The following is a 16,954-nucleotide window of genomic DNA, read 5'->3' on the forward strand; positions in this document are numbered from 1 at the left end:
CCAGTTGATCCTAAAGTTGAGCCTTTGCCTTCTTCCTTGGTTGTTTCTTCCTCCCCTTCTTCCTCTTCTCCTGGTGAAAGTATTGGTACTAGTAACCAGGTGGCTAAGAAGAAGAAGAAAAATCAGCAGGGGGGCAACCAAGCAACCATTGATTTGAATGCAACTTCTGATGAGAAATTGTCCGATAAGCCTCACAAAGTTCGATATCCATGAAAACTTTGTACGAGAGACCATCTTCTTCGAAATTGTCCTAATATTCCTCAGATCTTAGAAGAATGGTCTTCTTGTTCACATCATCCTTGTCATCAACTTCTAGAGATCATGTTGGTGACACACCATCAACTTGTGGTAATAAAGTTCATGGAAATAAGGGTAAAGTTAAGTTTCCCTGTAGGTTATGTGAAGGTAATCACCCCATTCACCTTTGTCCCTATCTGGATGAAGCCCTAAAATTATTGGATAACCATCCTTCTTCTCCGTAGTGACTTCCATCTGGTTATAGGAGACTCTCCATTAATCAATCACTAGTTGATAAAGTGACTGACTTAAATCAACCGTCAGTCGAAACCAATCTCTTTGAATGTGAATCTCATGAGTCTATACCTAACCAATCACAGGTCGAGGAAACATTTGATCCGATTTCACCTTTAGTTAATCGTACCTTTCCCTTAGAGAGTGAGTATGATAACACTCATGTTCTTTTCATTTCTTTAGATTCCAATGAGCTTAGGGACAACCCTCCTGTTCCATCAAGACAAGAGGAAAATCCTCCCGCTCTCGTAACTCAAGGGGATAATTCTCATGTTCTTATGGTACCCCCTCCAAGTAGTTTGGTCACTTCCTTTGATTGGAATCAACTGGTAGGATGTCGTCTTCCTTCTTATGTGTGTTTCCAAATCATAGTACAGGTTTGTAACATGATTATACCTGGCACTATTATAGATGAAAGTGCATATGTGAGTATCCTTTCCTCCACTGCTTGGCAAGCGCTCAGGTCACCGCCACTTGTGCCTGTTATCGAGAATACGTTGGCTTTTAACAGAGGGACCAGTCAACCATTAGGGATCCTTCCTCAGTTGCCTATTACTTTGGGAGGAAAAATCGTTTATCTGAAAGTGATGGTAGTTCGAGGCCCTTTAGATTATAATTTACTTCTTGGGCGCGACTATGTTTATGACATGGGAGCTATTGTTTCAACACTCTTTTGAGTGATTTGTTTCCCGCATGAAGGCAAAACTGTCACCATTGACCAGCTTTCATTTCCCGGTCCAAATATGGCTTTTAGTCAACCATCTTCCCTAAATGGTCCTTTTGCACCAATGGTATCATCCCCGCTGCGGGTCAATTATGTGGCAACCTGTTCCATGCCTACATCAACTGACGATCAATTTTGTGATGTTGTACATGATGTACTGAGGGCATTGGAACCTGATCTCGGTTTCCTTGATACGGATCCCTTCCAGAGAATTTTTCTCCCTTCTTGGAAGTCATGACCTCGTATAGGTCGTGATCAAGGAATATGAGGACAATTCCTTGTCTTGTGTCAACCTTGTTAAAAGAAGAAACCAAGGATATGAGGATAGTTCCTGGTCTTGTGTCAACCTCATTAAAAAATGAAACAAAGGGTACGAGCATAGTTCCTTATTTTGTGTCAAGCTAGTTAAAAAATGAAACAAGGAATATGAGGATAGTTCTTTTACTATGTCAACCTTGTTAAAAAATGAAACAGGCCCCATGAGGATAGTTCTTTTACAGTGTCAACCTCATTAAAAAATGAAATAGATATATAAGGATAGTTCATTGTCTTGTGTCAACCTCATTAAAAAATGAAACAAGGAATACGAGGATAGTTCATGGTCTTGTGTCAACCTCGTTAAAAAATGAAACAAGGAATGTGAGCATAGTTCCTTGTCTTATGTCAAGCTCGTTAAAAAATGAAACAAGGAATATGAGGACAGTTCTTTTACTGTGTCAACCTCATGAAAAAATGAAACAAGTCCCTGAGTAGAGTTCCTTGTCTTGTGTCAAGCTCATTAAAAAATGAAACAAGGAATCTGAGTAGATTTCCTTGTCTTGTGTCAAGCTCACTAAAAAAATGAAACAAGGTCCCTTAAAGAAAAGTTCCAATTCGAGTCTTTGATTAGATCTCATAAAATCCCAGTCAAGTCTTTCACTTGATCTCGTATATGAACCGTCATTCCATCCGCCTCATAGCCATGATTAGCCTACTTAGGTGAATGCAATGAAGCTTGTGGGGCATGCACCTAGAATCGAGTCATCATGTTGGGGCATGTAAACCAATCCCAAGCATAGTTTTTCATTTCAAGCTTGTGTAAACATGAAACTGAATCCAAGCATAGTTCCCTATGGTTCAAGCTTGTGTAAAATTGAACCCATCTCCATTTTAACCCTCATGATTTCCATTCTATCAGCCTCTTCTGTCAGATGAGCTTTGGTTTTTCTCCTTCCATCGTCACCATTTGCTTGGTTAATCATACACTTTCACTTGGTTGTTTTACCCTTTTTGAGGAACAGTTGCAATGAGTGGTCTTATTATCCTGCCTCTTCACATAAATCAACATGTTTTGAGAAGTTCCAACATCACCGGAACCAGTTGATATCCTAGACACCACACGTTCCTCAAAATGGACTCCTCTTTAAACTCTTTTCAGACTCTCGAAATATGAAAAGATTGTCAATTGCTTGTCCTTTTCAGCCCATTAACGGATTGGAAATGAAATCTACTCAGTATAAGTTTAACCCTTTTCTGGACTGAGATAGATTATTTACGAAAAAGGAATACGTTGACCGAACATGGTCAATAGGTTCTCTCTCGTATTTTTTTATGCTTTTGCGAGCTTGAGAGAAAAATCTACGAAAAATAACTTGTGGAGTTTTCTTTTCGTCCCTTTTCAAACTCTCTAAACATAAAAAGGATCAATTTATCTTTGTCATTAAACTCGTTAAAACATCAAATAGCGACAAACTTTTCGATCATGACAAGACCAAGTTTCACCTTCGCTAGACTCGTTACAACATCACATAGCAATGAATTCACCCGAAGGATGGAATTATACAACAAGAATATGTTATCCTCCTCAAGCTTGATAAAAATAAAGAGGTACTAGTCAGCAATGACTGGGGAAAATGGAAAAAGGGGTAAACCACTTTTGGTAGCAAGTCACTCTTGAACATGACACTTTCACTTCATCACCATGACTATTTGGGTTATCAGCTTGATGGTTATCATACCATTGGTCTATCATACCATCCATCACTTTGTTTTGGGTCAATGCTACCAATTCATTTCAGTGTCGCCGACATGTTCAAGAGAAGTCATTCAGTCAAAATTCATCCTTTTCAATACCATAAACCTTCATTTTCATAACCGCCATTTCTAAACCTTGTGTCGTCAGTCAAATTCTGTCTCCAAAATCATTACACTCATTTTGTGTCATTGATGTGGGACACATCAAGGCCCTCCTGCGATGAGTCGCTTCTTGTTGACATCAACACATTATCCAAGAAGTTGACTTAGAAACACCCTTCCAGTACCTTGAGGCTTGCATACATCAATGGCAATTTTCTCGCTTCCGGCGATAGGTTGACATCACTTGCCTTCGACCGAAAGGCTTTGTATGGTGTTTGACATCAAAACATCCATTCACACCATGCAGAATGTACTGCAATACCTTGAGGATCATTATCATTATTAGTGATTTCTCTCGCGTCTATTAACGGCTTACATCATTGGCTGGTAATAAAACAGTGTCTTCCCATGTTTTACTTCAAATCACATATTCACATGGTTAGACTCGTACTTGAGCGAACTATTGAACGAGATAGAAGACTCCGGATCTAGTTTCATCCATTCAGGCTACGATTTTAGGAAATGTACCAAATCATTCATACAATGGCTTTACATTGATGGTCATTCCGATCATGGGTCTATATCTGTAGACGACTGTCTATGTACTTATAATGAAATTTTATATGCTGAGCATGGGTATGCCTTCCCTCAACAATTCATGAGAAAAAAATCAAAATATCATGATATCATGTATTATAATCGATGCAGGTCACAAACCACCTCAGAACCTCCTCATCACATCATAAAGCATTTCACTAGACATTAACATTTTTCGACTTCATGATTTAGGGATCAGCTATTATAGATCCATTTGGGCACATCGCTCCCATTATCCAGATCAATGTTTTATGGCTCATAAAACCCTAATTTCAGTTGCTACATGCCCTAAACAAGTCAACCTTTTGAATGCCTCCTTCCCAGACAGTTTCATGGCATGAAGGCATCCTGAAATGACCTCTAAAGGGACCAACACAGGTAGGCCCATGCAAGGATGCACTGCAAAGCAGTTAAGTCCATGCCAGGGTGCTCTGTAGAGCACTTAGGCCCTCTTTGACTTGCGCTGGGTGAGTTTGAGCAAAATTCACATAGGGCTTGGGGAATATTCTTATCTTCTAGAGCCTTCTAGAATGTTCCCACACTTATCATCTCCTATGAGCTCGAAAATGGATGAGGAATGAGTTCAGATACCTCCTAACCTCTCATCCCTTCCTCCATGGAACTAATTCTAAGTATGGAAGGCCATTCAATACCCTCATTGATGACAAAACCTCCTCCATATTGAGCACTCATTTAAGTTATCATGGGCTGGACTTTGATGAATTGTAAGGAGATAATGTTAGTTTGAGAATTGAGACTCTTGTAAGTGTCGTTATGCTGCTAGAATGTCATGCTTATGATGTGATGTGGATGGAACCAAAGTTGGAGGAGTGACTTCGAATCAGGCTTCATGGTTGTAATTCTTCCTTCTATTCAATAAAGTATTTACACATTTTTCCATATGCTTATCTTGATATATGATGCTTATATGTGTGAATGTATCTAATTCCATTTACTTGTAATCAATAGATCTTTTGCTTTGATTGGTGCTTTGTCTTCTGTTGATGTTTACAGGTACTTCTCAAGTGTGTTAAGTAAGGGAATGGGTGACATGACCGATACAAAGGAGACAAAAGGAAAGTGAAAGTATAATCAGGTCCTCTCATTCTCTTTGTATTATCTATTGTTTATAGAAAAAGGTGAAAGTCCTTTAAACTGTTGTTCTAGATATGGCTACTTATCTAGGGAATTAGTATTTATCCGTAGATACCAAATTCTTCATAACAATTACCACATGCACAAGGTATACACAACACCACATATACATAGAACCACCTACACAACATGTGCACATTACCATATGTACATAGCACCAACTACACAACACCACATGTACATGACACCACCCATACAACATGTACACAACACCACATGCATTATGTGTACACATCACCACATGCATGACATGTACATAGAACCACTTGCACACAACTACCCATACAACATGTACACAACACCACATTCACACAACACCACATGTACATAGCACCAACTGCGCAACATGTACACAACACCACATGTACATGACACCACTTGCACAATGTGTACACAACACCACATACACAACATGTACACAACACCACTTGTACGACGTGTACATGGAACCACATGCATGACATGTACATAGCACCCCTTGCACACAACAACCCATGTACAACATGTACACAACACGACATGGACACAACACCACATGTACATAGCACCATATGTACAACATGCACACCACACCATATGTACACATCACTGCATATGCAACATGCACAAAACACCATATGTACACAGCACTGCATATCTAACACGCGAACAACACCATGTGTACATAACACCATATATACGTAACACTACATAAACAACATGTACACAATGCCATATATACACAACACCGCATGCACACAACATCTCAGGTGAAACACGTACAACATATACACAATATTAGTATAGCACATCCAGAAACCACACACTAACTCTACCAATAAACCTTACTTCTAGTGTCTTTCCACTATTCATGCTTGTTCCAACATGCCGCAGATGCACTGCTTTCATTCCATTGATGTATCGCTTAGCATTACATGTCCATAACATAAACATGGACATAGTATAATCACGTAATATCAATTAATATCCACATGATACTTTCTATTGGATTTTATGCTCGGTTAGATGAACAGAAAATCCTCTCAGTTTATCCTGGAAACCTAGGGCAAATCGAGTAAGGGAAAGGTTGTTCAAAGCTTGATCCTTTTAGTGATGCAAGAAGTAAGAAAGATATTGATAAGAGAAGCATGTAAGTCCTCACATTCAGGCCTATTGGAGTTTTCAATGTAGCTGGGAAGCGCTCGTAGCTAGCTCCAAAGCTTTGGTCTTGCACATAAGAAAGAACAAACATATTATTCATAGCATAATAATATTATCAATCAAAACCATTAGAAACAACTAAACATAACTAAATGAATAAATATGAAAAAAACTTCCATACATTCATTATTTATACATAAGAAGTAAACATTGAATAGCATCCTATGGAAGGAAGAACAACTGATCTATATTATTAATGGAGCTGAAGGAAATTTACAATGATAAGATGAAGTTACAGCATCACCTCCCCCAGCTCCTAGCTCCAAAACACTCCCTCTCAAGATAGATCTCAGCGACGTTACAATATAAGAGTTCCCATCCCTTTCTCAATAGCCAAGCCTCCAATATATAAGCAAGTGAAGGCTATGAAGGTTTTCCAAAATCCTCTTTAGTTTGATTTAGGCAAAATATTTTGAGTGAATAATGTTTCCTCATATAAAAATGGCTTTTTCTACTTTGTAGATGATTTTGTGCTTAGGAAAAGGCTTCCCCATGCTTTATGGCTCTTTCCCTCTTTTTTATGCTTTTATTGTTTAGGAAAAAGCTAACGATGAGGATAAAGAGATCACATTCCACCATATGAGTTTCCAAAAGTGAACAATAGCATCAAAGTCTAGTTAACTTGAACTTTTTGCCTTGTAATTGAGTGATAATTTTGGAAACACAAGTTTGATGAAGGGGACAACTTGTTATAGACTAGGATAACATGGTCCTGATGGTACATAACTTGTTTTATAGTCTTATATAGGCTTAGGAAAAAAGGGTATTTCAACAAACAACATAGTATTCTCCTCTGAGATGATGAGGAGGTATTTTCATGTATAACAGATGCCCCTTAAAGTGTGAGGTCAGAGAAGAAGGCGATGGCCAAAATAATTTATAACGAAACCCAAGGGAGAGATTCATAGAATTAGAATGGAAGGAGGCCTACAAAAAACATCAAACATATGTCACATATATAAATCATGTCTTGAGTCAGGCATTCCCATGCTCAGTAGCTATAACAATACATTGTGGATCCATATAGAAGATGAGATATCATGTCCATCAGTAAGTATAATGTGGAACTTTGTCACAGTGTAGTTAGACTAAGATAAGTTGTCTCCAAAAACAAAATACATAGCTTGGGAGAGGAAACAAGGCTAAGTGATGTAAGCCTCTACCCAAGGTCTTCGTCACCATCATGGAATAGCATAATTCTACATGTGTGAATAAACGAGTTGATGTCGAACATGCGAGAATTCATCTGATTACCAGTCAATGATGAAAATTGTTAACAGACACGAGGATGGCCATCGATAAGGATGATGGTCTCCAAGATGCTCAGTACAATCTAGTGAGTGTGAATAAATGAGTTGAAGTCGAACACTCGTAGAATCATTCAATCAGGAGCCAATAATGAAAACCCCTAATCAAACACATGGAAACCTACCACTAAGGACTGCAAGCTCTAGGGTACTGTGGTGTTTCTCAACCCACTTCCTAGATAATTTGTTGAAGTCAATAGGAAGGGATCTGTTGAAGGTGGGAAATAAGGAGTCCCACATCAATCAACATGAAACAATAATAAAGTGATTGATTTTGTAGTGATATGGAACAACAAGGCAAATAGACTCAGGTCCAATGGACACATGATAAGGTCAACAGATAGTAGAGAATCCTTTGAACAATAGAAGGTACAACACCAAAGAGACTAGACAGCTTAGACTCAAGAACACCAAAGAGTGTTAGGATACAAGGATGCAAGGAAATCAGGTATCAAGGCTAAACTCATAGGATGGTAAGGCTCAAAGAGAAGCTAACAAAAGAGGAATATGATGGATAAGTGCCATGTTCAAGGGATGGATAGTAGACTGCTGCCATAAAACTTCCGACCAATATAGATAGCAATGATTGTTCTTTCTTCCATTTTTTTCCCCATCTAATTAAGTTTAACGAGTCCAGATGGGTAAAATCAGTGGTCTTTTCATATTTAGAGAGTCTGAAAAGATCTTAAATAGCAACTCTAGGGGGGTCCCTTTGTCATGGTTGATAACCAAGTGCAACAAAGGTTTAATAGTATACTCGGCATAGCTCATTTTCAGTAAGTTAGTCTATTGAGTCCAGATAAAGTGATAAACCTATGCTCAATAGACTTTCGCCTCATTTTCTTACGAGTACGAGGGGATAGAACAAACACAATATTCTTCATGAAATTTTAATGAGTCAGGTGAAGAAAACTCAATAGGTCTTCATAAATTTTTAATGAGTCAGATGAAGAAAACTCGATATTCTTCATTAAGTTTGTTAACCGAGTTAAACAAAGAAAAATCGTACTATCCTTTTCAGTTTAATGAGCTAGAAAAAGAGAGAAAAAGAGTTGCTCAGATCTTCTTCGTAGGAGTTTTACAAGCCCGAAAAAGGTAACTCGGTGGTTTTTCAGTTTAAGAGCAAGAAAAAACCCAAAAAAAGAATGTTCTCATATCTTCTTCATAATATTTTAATGAGCCTGGAGAAGTAACTCGGGGTTTTTTCAATTTAACAAGCAAGAAAAAAGTCCCTAAAAAGAATGCTCAGAGCTTCTTCATGTAATTTTAACGAGCCTGAAGAAGTAAACTCAAGGTTTTTCGGATTAACGAGCAAGAACAATACCATAAAAAGAATACTCATACTATCTTTTTCAATTTAATGAGATAGAAAAAGAGTTTCTCAAATCTTCTTCATAAGATTTTAACGATCCTGAAGAAGTAACTTGGGGTTTTTTCAATTTTACAAGAAAGAAAAAGTCACTAAAAAGAATGTTTGAAGTTTCTGCTTTCCTTCAAACTTAGGAATGTCTGCAAAATTTTTTTCAAGTTAGAGGCCAAAGAAAGATATGGTTAATGGGATCATTTGTCAACTTGTATAAATCTGGGATGTCCAGTGTAGCCAAGAAATGAAATGGAGTAGGTGCAGCCGAATCAAACCAAGGGATAGTAGAATGAACAGAGGGACCAGGAGGTCCTCACATCAACAGGTTTTTGGTAGGGTACATAGATTATGATGGATAGTAGCTTCCATGAGGTAGTGGTGGGGTCATGTAGAGTGACAGGTCATAAGACATGCCCCCAGCCTGACGAAGGCTACCAGCTAATGGGTTACCTCCAAGATAGAGGTTTCCCCCAATAGATGCATATGGTTATGTTGGGAGGCCCCAAAGAGATGCAGTGGATCCAGGGAATCGAACAACACTAGCCACATAAGACAAGTTAGGAACCAGACCACCACCAATGGGGTAGCTACCAAATAGGAAAAGAATCCATCAAAGATGGACCCTATTATACCACATATTACATGGGTGCAGGAATTCCCCCAGTGGGTGGATAAGTACCAAAAACATTGCCCCCACTCTACAGTGGTGGGGGAGCTAAACCAAGCAATGGATTCCAACCAAACAAATTGTTGGAGGTTATCAGATACAGGCACCAAGAGCCAACACAAAAGAAGTAGGGGCAGTGGAGGCAACAAAATGTTGAGCACCACCCCAAGTGGGTGTAGTTGAGGTTCCTAGATGAACCATAGGTTGTACAATAGGATAACCCACAATAAGTGTGGAACTTGAGACATGCGAGTTGAATGGTAGTGGATAAAATGTGTCCACAAAATACCATGACTTACCTGCAGTCATTGGGATGTTCAAAGGGGAAACCAACAAAGACACTAAAGATAAGGGTATTTCTAAAATGAAGACAGGCCCAAGAGGATATGCAAGTAGAGGATTACAAGGAGGTACTAGAACTTCAGTAGAAGGGTCCTTAGACAGAATAGACTCTGGGTTAGTATGGATGTGATTCATGGTTTGAAACTGGAGACTGACTCCCTTGAGTAGTGAGGGAATCTAATTCACATCGAAATTCTAACACAAAAAGTGGAGGAAGGCATTGCAAGTGTCAAGATAGACAACAAGAACCTAGGGTAGACACGGTGAATATATTTTACAAAATTTTAAGTTAAATGATGTACATATAAGTCTCGGTAACAAAACAACACACACCTAAAAATCAAAATATTCTAAAGCAATCAGCAAGCAACTAGGGAACATAACTCTATCTAATAACCACAACTAGCTGGTGATGAAACCCAGTATCTAAGGGTCTAAAAGAGAGAGTCGATCAAATGTACAATTACGAGTACTCTTGAGCTTCTCTTGAACCTCAGATTAAGGGGCCAAGTACTCTCGTGAAGATGAGCACCCTCCCAAAAACTGAAGACGGAGTAGGTTCGTCTGTTTAGGTACTAGCGTAGCCCGCCCCAGTCACCTTGTGTTTGTCCCTACAATGTCTAGCCACTAAGGTTACCTCAAATCACAGACACCACCGGGGAGACATGGTCATAGACAGTACATTGTGTGGGCAAGATACCTGAGTCCCCGACTCAGCTCCGATATCCTCGAAGGGATCCCCAATACACAAAATACCCAATGGAGATGCAATCGAAGGTGGGCTACCTTCTCTCACATTCCAATGTTGTCTCGCATTTAACTCCTTTCTGAGGGGAGCAGTCCCAGATGATATGAGTGCAGTAGGATTTTACTCTCTTTAATGACACTAGTCTCAGTTTTGCAGTCTTGGGAAGTTTACTCACATAGCTTATCCCAAGACTCTAGCCTGAACTAATATGTGTGTATTCTCAAAAAGAGTTGTTGATTACTTTTATTACGAGATTGATTTTAAAGGTACTTTATTAATGTCTTTGGAAGGGGTGTTGATGTATGGAATTTTATGAGACTCTGACTCAAACCATGCAAAAAATATGCTTTTAAATTTCAATTCGATGAAGAATTCTTTCTACAAGGAGAGAGTAACTATACGCCTTTTCCAAAATGAACAAATAAAATACAAGTTCCAGAACACCTAAAAAAAATGTAGACAATGATACTCCAAAGTGCATGAACGCTAATGTACAAAATATCAAGCAGATTAAGCAGATAATGAAATTTTTTTCTTTTTCCTTTAAGATGTAAGAAAATGCAAGCTAAACTAAATTCCCAAAGAAACAATGAATTTAGCCATGATAATCATAGTATAAGACACTAAAGACTTTAAGACACAAACCAACAAAACACAAGCAGTGGAAATCGCTAGAAAAGTGAGAAATCACAGGTTATAAGTACTAAGTTAGGCTAACAAACCAACACAGTGCGTTACAAGCAGTGTTAACGCTATGTGTATAAGGGGTAGGAAACATTCATAACACTCTACTATCCACTACAGAGAGTGTTATACAGGTTTAACTCAAAACAAGAGGGTCCAGGTCTTAGATAAGTGTTCAGATCAATTTAGATTATTAAGCATGCAAAAAATATATGGGAACTCAAGTAAATACAAGATTAGAGAGAGGGAAAACAAAACTGACAATTAGAATTCTCCCTAGTGGAGTTGTCAATTCTGCTATAGGATTTTATGCTCAGTTAGATGAACAGAAAACCCTCTCAAGTTATCCCGGAAACCTAGGGTAGATCGAGTAAGGGAAAGGTTGTTCAAAGCTTGATCCTTTCAGTGATGCAAGAAGTAAGGAAGAGATTGATAAGAGAAGTGAAAGAGAATCCTGTGAGTCCTCGCATGTAGGCATGTTGGAGTTTTCAGTGTAGCTAGGAAGCACTCCTAGCTAGCTCCAAAGCTTTGGTCCTGCACATAAGAAAGAACAAACAAACTATTCACAACATAATAATATTATCAATCAAAACCATTAGAAACAACTAAACATAACTAAATGAATAAATATAAACCAAACTTCCATACATTCATTAGTTATACATAAGAAGTAAACAATGAATAACAACATATGGAAGGAAGAACAATCGATCTATATTATTAATGGAGCTGGAGGAAATTTACAACCATAAGATGAAGTTGCAGCAACACCTCCCCCAGCTCCTAGCTCCAAAACTCTCCCTCTCAAGATAGATCTCAACAGCATTACAATATAATAATTCCCATCCCTTTCTCAATAGCCAAGCCTCCAATATATAGGCAAGTGAAGGCTATGAAGATTTCCCAAATTCCTCTTTAGTTTGATTTGGGCAAAAGATTTTGGGTGAATAATGTTTCCTCATATAAAAATGGTTTTTTTTGCTTTGTAGATGTTTTTGTGCTTAGGAAAAAGCTTCCCCGTGCTTTATGGCTCTTTCCCTCTTTTTATGCTTTTCTTATTTAGAAAAAAGCTAAAGATGAAGATAAAGAGATCACATTCGACCATATGAGTTTCTGAAAGTGAACAAGAGTGTTAAAGTCTAGTTAACTCGAGCTTTTTTCCTCGTGAATGAGTGACAATTTTGATAACACAAGTTTGATGAAGGGGACAACTTGTTATAGACTAGGATAACGTGGTCCTCATGGTACATAACTTGTATTATAGTCTTATGTAGGATTAAAAAAATGGGTATTTCAACCAACAACATAGTATTCTCCTCTTAGATGATGAGGAGGTATTTTCATGTATAACAATATTGACCTCATAGATATGTCAGGGCTAATATTCCCACTTGATTCCTCATAAGACTAGGAACTTATTCATGCCATTCACCTACATAATCGAACATTCCTCCACAAGAATGATTCCTAACAACCCTGTCAGACAATGGCATACATACATAAATATACATAATCATTAGCATAAAACAATCATGATCCCTGAAAACCTTATCAGGCAACAACATATGTACATACATATATACACATCTTTGTAATCATAATCATAACATAATTACCAGATATCATAAGGTTAAGGTTAAGATAACTCCCTTTATCCGTGCACAAAATGCACAACATCGAGAACAATAGTTCCCAACATAGTCAAGGCATTTGATGCCTCAAATCCATTCACTTTACCTTTATTGTTACCTTTCTCATGATTATCATGCCACCATCCATTTATCCCAATGGACCCAACCATTCCAACCGATTGTCATATTCTTACTTTTAGTTGCCCTTATAAATGCACTAGACTTCATCTAAGTCTTGCATTACCTATTGAGTACCACACAAATTTCCTTGAAATCCATTAACTTCTCTCCTTCCCCAATCAATTCTCAAGTCCCTCAAAATATAAAAGGCAAGAACAAGAAATAAACAAGAATAAAACCATGAAAACCAATAACAATACAACACCACAAACAAAATGGTATGGCCATATAATAGATATAAACAAAGCCACAATCAAGTGAAACAAATCACAAAATACCAAAAGAACAAGACTAGAAAAAAAACAACATGACTCAATCCCCATGGTTCCCAAGGAAAGCTCAACCCGAGCCTTCTTCAAGATTTCATGACAGTCTCTTTTGTCATGCAATCCCTTGCATCATACTTCCATAAAAACATAATTGTTAGTGTATAAATAAACATAACAACGTACCGATTATCTTACCTTGATGTGCCAAGCATACTTCCTTGTAACTGAACATGTACATATATCATCTTTCAAGGGACTCCAATCCCTTGACGAAACGATATATAACCTGAAATTGGCTAGTATACCTGTCAAATACATGTTCATGAATATAGCACATATCCACATAATGACAAACAAAATCAAGGTTAAGAAGACTTCATGTATTAATCAAAAGCACTCATTCATTTGAAATTGCAGTTTTCAAACATAGCTAAAGGAATTCTCACCCAATTCCTTTATTTATTTTAACTTTTACTTTATTGCCATTGAGCCTTATTTTGCGTTATCACATCACCTAGTTGTTAGTTATATAAATAAATAAATTGTTACATTGTCACACTCATACCAAACATGTTGCCTTACATGTTCACACATGTCATCCACATGTTCAAAATATCAAGACATTGTATCTATTAATTTGAAATCACATTTATCAAGACTAACAACCATATCATAATCAACTTAGTCATTGGTCATAATACTACAACTAGCACCTACTTGCACTCAAGTGCATATTAGTTGTCTCAGGACATAATGTGTTAGTACAGCCATCCTAAAATAAGATCATTTCTTCATGCAAACTTATAGAAACATACTCATATCATGCAATTAATCAAACATTCAGGCAACCTATAAACATACCATGTTTGATAAACCAAAATAGATGACATAATCAAACTCATATCTCAATGTATCTCAAGGGAGGCTATCACATCTAAACAAGTCAGTCCAAATTAGTACAACACAATATCACAATCATATCAACTCATACCTGAATATCATAACCATAACCATCTGCATAGGCTAATCCAGATTAGCACGATACATAATAACATCATGATGACTATAATCATTATATGTATGACCGCAATGCATATAACAACAAGTTAACTACCATGCATGACTACCTATGCACGTGCATATGACCACTTTAATCAACTAGAATCTATCACACATGTAACCACAAAAACAATAGAATGACAGGCATGTGCATAACTATAATGCATATAACAACCATTAACCAACATACTTGCAATGTGCCAAACATAAAATATCGATATGACGATATGCTTTTACCCCGAGGTTAAGTTGCAAACTTGCTCTAAAGATTTTTTTCTCCTGATCTATCTCAACCAACACATTAGCATCATAACATACCAACATCATCATGATGACATAAACTACAACATTGACTATCACAATGCATGCATAACAATCATATAGACCATTAACGTGCATTCATGACAAACACATTTTGCCCATCCAATCTAAGTGTTGAACTTAGCTCTGATATCACTTTGGGGTATCAGATAACACCCAAAGAGAACAGAATCTGCCCTGATACCACCCTGTAACACCCTCCTCTCACACTTACCCAATTTTACCGGTCCACCTGGGTAAATATGTGACGAAAAGTTACTATGATATTATTCAACCTCTTAGATCACCTTAAGGAAGTAGAATCGACAAAACAAAACCTTACTGACCTTCCTCGGGTGCTATAGGACCCCCGAGGACTAAAAACAAAGTTACCGATCAAACGAGAAATATTACCACAAAAACAGAACTTTAACCAAAAAACCCTTAAAAAACATGAAAAACAAACTAAAAATGAAAAACGTTGATGTTGGAATAACGTTTTTTTTTTGGTAAATTTTCAACATTTTTTTTAAAATGACAATCAAAGTCAATAAAAACCATTTTATTTTGTGCACAAGACACCATGAAAATGAAAATTGTTGATGTTGGAATAACGCATTATTTTTTAAGATAAAATTTCAACATTTTATAATGATGAAGTTAAAGATAAAATATCATGACTCTGAAAAACCTTAAAGTTCCAACAATTTTCAAGCATGGAATTAAAGATAAAATATCATGTCTTTGAAAAGCCTTAAAATTCCAACGATTTTTAGGCATGACATTAAATATAAAATATCGCGTCTTTGAAAAACTTTAAAATTTCAACAATTTTCAGTCATTGTACTAAAGAAAAAATACTTATAATTGTTTTCAACCATAGCATTAAAGAAAAAATATCATGACTTAGAAAAACCTTAAAATATTGACAATTTTCAACCATGGAATCAAAACCAAAAATAATAACTATAAGAAAACCTTAAGTTTTCAAAATATTTCAAGAATGGCATTATGGAAAAAAATTATGAACAAAAAAACTTTAAAAATGAACATGTGAATGAAAGAGTCATTATACCACGAGTAATTTTTTTTAAATGCTAAATGCATAGAAATTTTAAAATCTTAACATAAAACAACTTGACACATTGTTACAAAAATTTAAAAATCAACCATCAAATTGACACACGGTATAGGCAAACTCAACTCATTGTTTTGAAACCTTAAAGACCAACTATGAAATTGACACATTGTGGGGGCGGATTTAATTCATTACAATAAAACTTTAAAATCAACTATCAAATAAAATAATAATAATAATAATAACAATAAATAAATAAATAAAAGTGAAAAATACAAGCAATAAATAAAACATTGAAAAGAAAAAACACAAGAATTTAAAAAATAATAACAAGTAATAAAACATAAAAAAAAAAAAAAAAAAAACATGACCCAAAAAAACATCAAAAAAAAAAATAAATATATATATATATATATATAATATATATATCAAAAAGAAAAAAATATAAAAAAAACGAAATTAACTTGTAAAACTAAAAAAAAAAAAAAAAAATTCAAAAAAACACATAATTTAAGAAAAACAATTAAAAATTAACCCAAAAAACCTAATGGTATAATTAAAAAAAAGAAACAAAATTAAAATTAAAAAAAAAATAAAAAATAAAAAAATAAAAAATAGAGCTCTGGGTGGCTAGGTCAACCTAATCAACCAGGCCCGACGCCTCGCAACCCTGGCACAGTTTTTTTTTTATAAAAATTAAATAAATCAAAAATTAAAAAGAAAATCAAAACAAATATATAGGACATAAAAAATTGCGTATTTAGGACATAAAAAATTTAAAGTGTCAAAATTATTCCTTATAAAAAAATTGTTGATGTTTTTCAAAATCCACATGAAAATCATCAACATTTTAAAAAATATATCCACACTTAATACATTAAAAAAATTTAAAGTGTAAAAAATAAGTCATCTAAAAAAAGGTTGATGCTACATCAACACTTTTAAAATATGAAAATCACTAGCATTCAAAAAAAAAAATTCATAATTTATACATAAGAAAATTT

The sequence above is a fragment of the Pinus tabuliformis genome, chromosome 7 (genome assembly GCF_031772625.1).
Source record: "Pinus tabuliformis cultivar Carrire ecotype Pingquan chromosome 7, CPIR1, whole genome shotgun sequence".
In the NCBI taxonomy this organism is placed as follows: Eukaryota; Viridiplantae; Streptophyta; class Pinopsida; order Pinales; family Pinaceae; genus Pinus; species Pinus tabuliformis.